Raw genomic sequence first — 12,165 nt, 5'->3', positions numbered from 1 at the left:
CTTCGTTGCTCGGTCATGATGAGTTCGGGCGCAAATTTGGATAGGCAAGTGAATTGGCTCTCGTACTCCGCTACAGATTGAGCTCCTTGGCGAAGTCGGATAAACTCATCTTCCTTCCGTTCCTGGACTAGCGGAGGGAAAAATTTCGCATTGAATTCTCTCATAAAATTCACCCAGGTCCGGGGCGTCTGCTCCCGTTCCCACTTCTGCCGAATAACATTCCACTAGGAACGGGCAGCCCCTTCCAGCTGGAAAATGGCAAAAGTCACCTGCCGTTCTTCGGTGTAGTGCAGGGCAGCGAAAATATCTACCATTTTGTCAAGCCACCTGTCGGCGACATTCGGATCGGGCCCCCCAATGAACTTCGGTAGGGCAAACTTCTGGAATCTTTCAAGTGCCCTGTCGTCACTCTCGACGTAGTTGCCAGGGTTTCCAGGGTTAGAATTAGGGTTATGACCCTGTTGGTGCACTACTTGGGCTAGTAAATTAGTCATTTGCTGCATGGCAGCCGCTATTTGGATGTTAGGATCAACCCTAGGTTCAGGGTTAGGTCCAAATGAGGTTTCCCCAGTGCCCCTTTCAGGCGTAGGTTGCCTACCCTCGCGTCCACGGCCTCGACCACTACGAGTGCCTTCCATCAATCTAAGTCAATCTAGGTCACAAAATAAATATACTGTTAAAGGGCACATAACCCTCCTTTTCGTAGCACTAAACAGGAACAATTAAACAAGAACAATTAACTGAAACAACTCCCTCATAGAGTATTTAAACACATAACACATATACAGAGAACACATAACAGGATCAAACAATTATACAGAACAGTCAGTCAGGTACATACAAAGTCATCCCATGAAACAAAAAGGGGCCCTCCAAAAGTACTATAGACAGACTAGATCACGAGTACAAAAGAACTCACGAAAAGCTTTTCCCCCTCTAGGGCTCCATCCATAATCTACGAGAACAACACCATTTATATCTTAATCAAGGTTGATCACGCTTACCCACACCTGAACAAACCACACGAAGTTCCATAGAATCGCATTTCCAGTTCGCCCAATCCTTTCTAACCTAGGCTCTCATCTCTTTCGTATCCGGGCGCAAGAATCCCATCTAAGATAATTCACAACTCGAGCTGGCTGGTCCCAAGCGTAAATCATCCATACTAAAGATTCCTACCCGACATACTTATTTGTCGTCCTCAAGTTCCATGACAAAGATCTTTATACTTATGACATGCACGGTTCATAGCTTCTGCTCACAAGAGCACTTAATCCTTTAGACACCTTCACCAAAAGCAAGACCATAACACCACTTGGCCCAAACTCACTCCGCGCAGAGACCACGCGAAGCAGCTCTGATACCACCTGTGACAGCCCCACCTTTCCCTAAGGCGAACTAAAGGGGTTAGCAGACTGCCTGCCCAGCTCTTGCCAGGACTAACGGGACAGTTCGAAGCGATCTAAAACGTTCCGGACATACAAGCGCGCTTAACCAAGTCAAAATTTCAAAATAACCAAACGCCAATCACACCGTAGGTGAATAGTAGGTGCCACGTTATATAACTCGAAAAAACATTTTTCAAATCAAATAGGACACATAACGGGGTTAAACAGTGTTATATACATACGTTTGTAAATTTACAACACAAAAGGGAGATAATTAAATCAAAATACATTTAGGGTTTTTGCCCAAAAGGGAGCTATTCAAAACACATTCACATAAGCTCAACTCGGCAACCAACATTCATAACCTTTCCCAAAAGTATTCAAATTCCTGTAAGGAAAACAAAAGGAATAGAGTGAGCTTACGCCCAGTGAGATACTATCACTCAAGCAATCAAGTTCATATAAGCATAAGACTTTTCACTTCAATTCATTCAATAAAGAAGTAAACCAAGATCTCATATTAATAAAATTGGTAAAAGGATACGGACGACTCTCAAGAGCCCCTTTCCTCGCTTGTATTCTTGATCGGACTTCATTGACCCTCCGTCAATGTTTACAAGTAACCAACCGTGGGCTCCACTTTACTTCCATTCCTTCCATCCAACATACCCCTACCGGGCCCGAACTCCAAACAGTGTAAATTTGGTAATACTCGAGTATACCGGAATCGAGAGTCTCATACTACAGGATTCCATATAACAATCCCCATGGCTCGTAAATTTTCACGACCAAGCCCTCGCCGGCTCGATCCAATCGATTACCAATGAGGTTGAGCTCAGTAGTAACAGTAATGGCCGTTGGATACTCGTCCAAGCGACACTAAATCTAGTATTTCATGTACCACAGTAAACAGTCATATATAAGACAAGAGGGTGAGAGTGATCAAGTACACCCTCACTGTAATCAGTTTCAATGGTGCAAATAAGCATTCAAGGAATCAAGTTCAAGTGTAGCAAAGCCACATAGTAACAAGCAAGTGAGTAGTACACTCACCAAGCACGCAAGTGAAATTTCATAAATGTCCGCCCAAAGAGCGTCTCGAATCACCGTCACGCCCTAAAATATTCAAACAAGCACAATAAAACTCGATTACAAGTCATAAACCAATTCCACATACTACCAAAAATAAAGCTCCATTAGGACGTATAAGCACTAAAGTAAGTTAGGGAAAATCCGGAAATGCAAGTTAAGCTCTAAGAGCTAAAAACAGTTTTGACGTCATTGAGCGTATTGGACACAACTGGCACTACGAGTATCGGATGGATGCATACTATACACCGTTTCGAAGCTAAAAGATAGGGCTACAATGTTTAAGAAGGTCACTCAGTTCAGTTTGTAGTGAAACTAGGTCAAAAGATCAATATACAAAACCAGCACCGTCAAAACAGGTTAACAAACCACATTCTGGTGAAACATCCATAATTCAGGCTACAAAAATCCAATTCAGGTGATTCCAAAGCCATCCGAACACTAAGAGTCCAGGCTAAATTTCTTATGAAGGTATCAAAAATGAAATCAGTAGTAGTCCCAATCAAATTAACCAATTACAGAAATGAATAAACATGTTCGGGTAGAAACAGGGCAGCAGGGGTATTTTGGTCTTTTTACAAGCTACATTGCTCCGATTGTCCTGAAATTTTGTAGGAATCTATAAAATGTCATTCTATACAACTTTCATGTTTTAACCCAAGGCTAATTTGGCCTCTAACTATGAGTAACAGTACCGGGCAGAATGGTTGAATTGAAACCCTAACTTCTGAAATTTTCCGGCAAATGCGGAAATTTTCCGTAACAACCACAATTTACGCATTCTAGCTCTATTCTAGATCATTTCCAACCATCATACAAGGCCACACAATGGTAATCATATGAAAACAGAAAAATTCTTGAATAAATGTAAAACTTCACCAATTCAACCAAAAATCACAAAATAACACCGAATTTCATCTCTTTAACTCACATAAGTCACTAATTAAACATTATTGAGAAGAAATAAAGGTCCCTTAGCTACTCACCTTAACAACTCAAGAAGAGGAGCAACTTAGCACCTTAAGCTTCCAAACCACTTCCCTAATCACCTCACAACCACTCATTTAAGGGTTTTTATGGAGTAAATCAAGATTCTAACGGTTAATTTGTGAGATTGAGCAAGAAATTGAAGGAAGAAATTGAAGAGTTTTCCTTTCTTTTGCCTTGGAGAGGGCCGGCCAAAGCTTGCAATTTTTGGATGATTTTTGGGTCAATTTTTTATTTATTTGGTAAAGTATGAATAGTGGTCAAAAAGTAAGACTAGCTCTCCAAGTGACACTTGTCACTATAATTAATACATGGTTATCCTTTTGTCTCTCCACTCTCATCCATATAAAAACCTCTAATTATCTCTTCGCACCTAGTAAATTAAACCCTGTATACAAAACTTAACCCAATTGGCCGAATTTTACCGAACTTTCCGCACTAGCGGGTCCCACGTCCGATATACGTTCTTAATTTCTCAAAACTAACCGATACTAGAAAAATCATCTAAAAACTATATTTACTCATAAAAATTATTTAGAAACTTTTCCTAATAAAGAAAATGCATAAAAAGCGTGCAAATAAATAAAATAAAGCCTAGAAATAAAGAAATTTTCGGGTTCTCACATAGTGCACAAGGTAAGGTAGGATCCGATCATTTTCATAGAGCAATCTTTGGAATATGAGCGTCTAATAATCACTTTTTGGCCATTTTATCAAAATTGGTAAAAATCCCTTGCATGAAGGACATTAATTTGAAGAAATTTACAAATAATTCCTCACTATTGAGATGATAAATAAATTGAGGCCAAAATTTGATTTTAGAAGGCTCATAGACTAATGCATCGCAATAAATTTTTGAAGCTACCGATGGATAGATTGATTTTTAAATAAGCTGTCAATTCCATTCAATCCATTGGACCATTTTATTCATCAATTTCATCCAGTCCATTTTATCAATTTGTTCATTTTAGGGCAACCTAGTCGATTTTGAATTCATTTGACTAGTTTACCCATTTTAGGGCAATCTAGTCGATTTTGAATATATCACTAATTTCATTCAATTCATTTGATTAGTTTACCCATTCTTAGGGCAATCTTATCGGTTTTGAATAAATCATCAATTTCGCCTGATCCATTTGACCAATTTGCCTAGTTTTAGGGCAATTAAGTCGATTTTGAATAAATCATCATTTCACTCGATTTGTTTGATCAATTGATTTCATTCAATTCATTTGATTAGTTTAATTCATTTTTAGGGTTATCCATTCAATTTTGAATAAATAATCAAATTTCATTCAATGCATTTGACCATTTTACCCTTTTTAAGGTGATCCGGTCAATTTTTGAATAAATCATCAATTTCATCCAACCCAGTCGACTAATTAGGGTTTTAATGTCAAATTTCAAATTGAGAAACCTAGTTGTTTTTAAGAAAATCACCCATTGCATTTATTTGAGTTGGATGAATTAGGGTTTTGATCTGTATTAGGAAATTTCAAATTTCTTCAATCACAAGCCCGTCAAAGTTAAATTAATTTGTATAAATTCTTGTGCCAACCAAAACCAATCATTCATTCGAATTTGTCCTCATTTTGTTGGAGATCTCCCGCTGTTCAATTGGTCCAAAATTTCCAAATTACTTTCTAATCAAATGTCAATAAATTGATCGGACGCCTCAGGTATGGTATAGTGCCTACACTAGAGGATTGTATTTTCATGCTAGGCCTACCCTTGGCACAAAAAGGGTTCCCCCCATAGGACATGCATCCGATTTTTTTTTGGATGTTTACTAACTCTTGTCTTTTTCTTTTTCTTTGTATTTTTATTGGAAAAGCTATGCAAGGACTAAATCTAAAGACGATTCCTTTCAAAGTTTTCAGGTAATATTTAAACATAGCTTCTCGTCGAAGCCCCATCATAACACGATCCCGTAGTCAAGCCCAGAGGAGTCGTGTAAACATGAGTTCACAACCGGAGCCGTTGGATAGGTCTGCTACTACAGCTCAACCTGAGACTACGAGTTTAGGGGTTCAGCTAACCGAGATGCTTACTAAGTTTGGTGAGATGGCTACCGAGATGGCGGCCCAAAGGAAATTGATTGATGAGCTTATCAGTAGCGGAGTTCAACCCGAGCCCATACCCGTCAGACAACCTGAGCAGGAACCATTTGTCATACCCCCGACTCAAACTACTGTTATACCATCTTTCCCTATTCCACCCGAAGCAACTTTCACCTATACCACCACAAATTTGCCATACACCTACCCTCCTAATCCTTCACTTCTTCCTACTCACACGCAAATTCCACCACCACAAGTCACTTCGAATATGCTTCCTGAACAGTATACTTTTTATCCCACCGCTACAGAGCCCTTACTGCCAGACCATACTGCCCAAGCTAAACCAAAAATAGGAGAATCTTCTGCTCCTGTTGATATGAAGTTACTCAAGCACCTTGACCGTTTTGATAAATTTATGAGGAAAAGTCAGGGGTTAAACAAGCAAGGAGTGCTGGACTATGATGAGCTTTGTCTCTTTCCAAATGTGCAATTTCCTGAGGGGTTCAAAACCCCGAAATTTAACAAGTATGATGGCACCAGCAATCCCAAGACACATCTCCGATTGTTCGCCAACAAGTTGGGTAGGCCAACAGATGATGAAAATCTACCTTTAATGCTATTCCCCGAAAGTCTGGAAGGCGACGCACTTGATTGGTATTCAAATTTGAAGTCTGATGAGATAAAGACTTGGCTGGACCTGTCCAATGTGTTTATAAGGCAATATGAATACAACTGTGAATTGGCACCGACACAGACCACACTAGAGAGGACAAAGAGGAAGCCATCTGAAGATCATAAAACCTATGCTAAAAGATGGAGGAAAATAGCTGCTGTCGTGCCCCACTTTTTGATGATGGTGTGTGTGAAAGTAGTGTGTATGTGAACGTGTGTGAAAAATGAAGATAAAAGGCCGTGGGACTTGAAAATGCGACGATTTGGCCAAATAGAGTTCAAAAAGGGTTTTTGAGTGGAAAAATGGAGTCGCCACTTGGTATGGAGTTAGGGTGTACCAAGTCACCCAAAAATGATTTTGTTTTTGAAAAAGCAAAGTAAACAAACCCCTTTTTAAGAACTCTTAGGTCTACGTAACCAAAGAAAGGGATCGGAGGTCACATTTGATAAGGGAGAAGGCAAAGGCAAAGCCTAAGGCACTCCCTTACCCTAGCAACAGCTAGTTGCGTGACTTAGCCCTTCTTTTCCTAGTTTCTTCTACCCAAGGTATGTATCGCATGTTGGACGAACTATATGAATGCACAAACCTAGACCTAGGGGGACATCGGGGGAAATTTCTCTTCAAAGCTTGAGTGGTGCCAATCACATTAATTGTAATGCCCAATAATGATCCTTTGGAGAGGTCACACATAATCCTAAATGACCAAAAAAATGAGTGGAATGAATGCATGCCATGTGAAAATGTGAGTTTGTGTAAGTGAGAAAAGTGATAAAAACAATAGGGCGTAAGTGGAAGTGTGCTAATGGATTTACAAGGTAAGGTGTGTTAAAAATGATAATGTGAAAATGTATTACACATAAAGTGCATGTGTGCGAATGGTATTATATAAAGTGTAAGTAGTTGAATGAAAACGTGCAAAATTAAAGTAGTGTGAAGTGAGAATGTAGAAAAAGAGATAGAATATAAAGTAGGTGTATGTGGTAGTGAATGAATAAAATGCATGAATCCTATAGGAATGCATCAAGACGGGAACGGGGAGTCCTAACTTTGTGACTTTAATCTTCCCTTTGATTAGAAGGGGGGAACTAGCGTGCTAAGGCTATTTGTGGAGCCACACTCGCTCGTTTCCCTTGTCGAAAGGGGACTCTTCAAGCAAATGTACCCTATATCTAGCATGAGGTGCAAAAATCTTAAAATGAGGGGAAAAGGGGTTCGAGGAGCATGCCAAATGATAAAAAACTAAGAAAAATGCATGAAATGTAGTGAACATGCAAACATGCACTAACGAAAGGGGGACGGCCTATTGGGTCTAGCGTTGGACTAGCCCTTTCTAAGAATTTCCTACTAGCGTTGGACTAGTGGAAAACGGGACAATGAACCACAACTAGCGTTGGACTAGTGTGGTGACGGGAAAGGGGGCCACAACTAGCATTGGACTAGTGTGGTGACGTCCATTCATCCATCACATTCATTCATGACTATAAAAAGCGAGTAGACATGCGAATCACTTATAAACACGTAGCACATAACACTTAGCATGCTCGACTAAATGCAAGAGCCTAATAAAGCAAATTAACACGTAGCAACAAAAGCAAGCAACAAACCTATTACATTTGCTAAACTAAAGCAGAAGGGGAAGGGGAAATGGACAAAATGCTCTCCGAGCCCTATCTATTACAAGCCAAGAGGTGTACACATACCCCATAATGAATAACTTAAATAAAAAGCAAAAGTAAATGAAATAAATGAAAGGAATTAAAGAAAGGCAAGGAAAGCAACGTAGACATGCAATTCTCACTTAGCACGTTGGATCACGTAGGGTCAAATAAAGTGCAAATAAAAGGGTAGAGTGTACCTCCCTTGAATCGATGCCCTAACGAAGTGAAATTACTAATTTACCCTCCAAAATAATAAAAAGGTCAAGGTACCACTTTAATTAACAAAATCAGATGAAATGGAAATAAACATGAAATAAACATGAAATTGAATCAAACAAAACATTCAAATGAAAATGAACGACCCCTATTCACCAAATTGAAACGAACGAAAACTCATTTGAAAGAATTGAAGAAGTTTCAAAGGATCAACGGATTATTACAAAATTAAAGGTCTAAAAGGAAGTAACTTGAAATTAGAACTTTTAGGTGAAACCTATCCCAAACCGGATGATAAAGTTCGCAAAAATAAATAAAAACTAATTTGCTATGATTAAACAACAAAATTTCCAAAATTCATCAAGAAAGATCAAATCAAAACCACTAATCTATAACAAGTTATTAAATCCTTCAAATTCATCCTGAAACCCATTAAGAATCTATACAAAAAATCATGTTAAGACATATTAAAGAAAAGAAACATGTTGAGGGGGACAAAATTGAGTAAGCTATCCAATTAGTTGGGTCGTAGTGAAACAAAGGGGAACTTGGGGGGTTGGAATGCAATTTTGGAAAGATTTTTCCATGCAAAACCCATGCAAAAGCTTACGGAAGTATTAAACTTCTGCAACTATAACAATGAAACATGCTTCCATTTTGTTTCAAAGCTTGCTGCAAATCTTTTTTCTTGCAAGGATATCAACCTCAACACTAATTTTGATCAAAAATCTTTCAACCAAACATACAAAGCTAATCTAAGCATTATAACACACAATTTCAAAATTCAAACAAACCCAAATATAGAAGAAAACTGATGCAAAGACACAAAGAAGCTCATGCATTCAGCAGATTCCAGCCACGGCATTTCTTTTCATTTTCATCATGCAAACCCGATTTTTGATTCAAACGCACAGCTTTGATTAGATATTTTCCAACCCAATCTCACAGCTTTAAACCAAGTAACAGACTACATAATGATCACAATCCAAATGACCAGAAAACATGGAAATACATCATACCAAAATTCTGAAAAATAAGTGCAGAAATGGTTTCGGTAGCCTGCTTGTCTGCTTTTCAGCAAGGTGTTCGATCATGATTCAGGTATTTTAGACCCTAAGCATGCAAACTCAAACACTACTTCCAATTTCTTCCTTTTCAGAACAAGATTAACCAGCACTTTAGATGACAAAGCTCACTTGATGAGCTGTTGCGAAGAAAAACAGCAGAGGTATAGAAACGAATGCAGCAGCTTTTTCTACTTCAGCCTAGATATGCTTGTATGTGAAAATTCAAACAACTCTACGCATTTGACAATCCCAAACCGAATGTAATTCGCACACAACAACAAGCCACCACCTAATCTACTTGCTTTACAATGCAACAAAAGAAACAACCAAGCAACAGGAGCCTGCGAAGTAACGAAGCAAATTTTCTGCTGCAAAGCGAAAGATGATCATGTGAAGCAATGGGAATGAATGCTTAGTGACTTTTCCACCCAAACATCAATGCTATAGCTTCCTACCCAGATTGCTAATCACTACCCAAATGCAAAGGTTTATCCCCCGGAAACAAAGGGAATGGGGCATGAAAATGCAGCAAAGCAACATGAACATTTGCAGCAACTTCATTTACTTCCCTCTGGTTTCGCGAGTGAACGTAAACTAATGGCTTTTGTTCAGGAATTCTCAACCAAACAAATTCAAAACACAACTACCGAAGTTATACTAACAAACAATGCATTCTGCCAACAAACAACGCATTCAGACGATCCAGAAAATAATCATGCTAATCAACAAGAAATCCACGTCCAGTTTTTAGAAGAGGCAAACAAGAGTGGGGTTTAAAGCTACCTCCTTTACTGCCTTTTTGGAAACGAATCACCGTGGGGATGCTGGGATTAGCAAGATTCACCGAACCCAGGTCGCCAGTTTCAGTAAAGGATTGTGAAGCTCGAAGCTTTGGCTCTGAAGCCTGTCTCCTTCCTTGCTGTCGGCTGCCCCCTCTTTGCTATCTCCCTTTTCTCTCACCCAGCTCTCAAGCTCTCAGCCGCCACCCAAAACTTCCGTAACCTTTTTCTTTCTACCGCCGTCCACTGCCCCTTCCAACCTTGCTTTCTCTCGTTCTCTCTCGCTTCCCCATTTTTCTTAACCGTCAACTCCAAAGAACTCCCCTTTTCCAGAACCCTCGTAGCTTTTGTTTTTCTTTCTCTACAGCCGTCCACTCTCGGAACTCCTCTTTAACCCCCCAGATTATCTCAGCTTTCCAGCCCTCAAAACCTTTTCTCTCGTTTCCTTTTTTTCCTCAGACTTCCGACCGTCCTCTTTTCTTTCCCTTTTTCTGTGTTTCTATCTCTCGGATTCCTCCCCTGTTGCGGCTGCAGTTCCCTTTCTTTTTATATCCGGCTAGCCACCCCAAAACCCTGTATTCAATGGCTAGAAAGCATCCCTCTCAAACCCTTTTTCTTGGCCATCCGATGAGCCTGCATTCGTCCTTTGTAAGCTGCCAACAAATGCAGCGTGCGTGCCGCGAGACTTCCTTTTTTTTTCGTTAATTAATATAGATAACTAATTACTTAATAAAAATTAAATGAAGAAATGCTAATTAAGATACAAATGAAATGCTAATTTTCTTTCTTCTTTTTTCCTTTTTTCCTTTTTTTTCTTTTTAAAATAATTTAACAAAATGATAATGAAATTAAAAAAGAAAACTATTTAACTAACATCGGATAAAAATAAATAAACTAGAAATAATAAACAGCAAAATTACAATTTTTCATCATTTTTCATTTTTCATCATTTTTCTCTTTTTCCTCTTTTCCTCTTTTTCTCTTTTTCTCTCTTTTTTTTTTCTTTCTTTCGAAATTCTATGCTAAAACTCCAAAAATAAAAATAAACTAAAAAACTAAAAATTAAAAGTGAATAAAACTGACATGACAAAATAGTGAAAGAAATTGCAATAAAATTTTGGTGTCTACAGCTGCAAAGGTTGAGCCGCCAATGACTGAAGATGAAATCATTCGCACCTTTATTAAAGCACACGATCCCCCGTATTTGGAGGAAATCTTTCGCATGACTGGATGCTCATTTGCTGCTATTGTCAATAAGCTTGAAGAATATGATGATTTTGTGAAGGCTGGAAAGATTGTTAATGTGTCTGCCCTGAAAACTCAAGTGAAAGCTTTGCAAGGCCAAAGTAATAGTGGGAAGAAGCAACAACTCTAAAAGAAAGAGGGGGAAATCGCTTTTGTCTGGGATCGAAACCCAATTCCAAGACCCAGATCTCGACAATACCCTACCTACTCAAACCCTTACCCTTACTATTCAAACCCTCATCCTGTTTATCACACCAATATCACTCATCCTCAACCTCGCCCTAATTACACCAACTCGCCTATAGCCCCTTTCCAAATATCTCAACCTAACTTCCAACAAGTTTGACCTCGACCTCCCTACAATCAACAATTTCCTCCACCAAATAGACCCACCTATAATTACCCTCAACCCATTGAACCCCAAAATCAAAATCGTTATCGCACTTTTACTAATCTTGGCAGGCCTCTGGACCAATTGTATGAACAATTAAAGGCCGCTGGTAAAATCGGCGTAATTCCCCCTCCAGCTTACCCTCATGGCGTCCCTGGCGGATACAACCCACAGTACACTTGCGCTGATCATTCGAAAGCACCTGGCCACTCAACCGCCGATTGCAAAGCACTTAAGCACAAAGTCCAAGACATGATCGAGGCAGGGAAAATAGTGCTAAGGAAAAAGGGTGAACAAGGGTCGAGCATAAGTACAAATCCTTTTCCTGAACACAAGGACACCTTTGAGGCATCCACCTCCAACGAAGAAATTTGAAAATCTTGAAGGAGCTTTGCACAATTGGATTGCCGAGTATTTTCCCTCTCGAAGGGAATTTCGATAAATCTGGGGATTGTTATTTGTTAAAATTCCTGAAAATCGTCACTGTTTGTTTTTGTGTAAATAGTTTTATCATGTTCAATCAAGTTTTGGCTAAAACAATTTTTACATTATCAAGTTCCTATGTTATTTTTTGAATCTTTCAATAGCATGCATAGTCACATCTTTTCATTA

The sequence above is a fragment of the Coffea arabica genome, chromosome 3e (assembly GCF_036785885.1).
Source record: "Coffea arabica cultivar ET-39 chromosome 3e, Coffea Arabica ET-39 HiFi, whole genome shotgun sequence".
Classification (NCBI taxonomy): domain Eukaryota; kingdom Viridiplantae; phylum Streptophyta; class Magnoliopsida; order Gentianales; family Rubiaceae; genus Coffea; species Coffea arabica.
The sequence above is the reverse complement of the archived record's forward strand: the minus strand, read 5'-3'. Positions refer to the sequence as shown.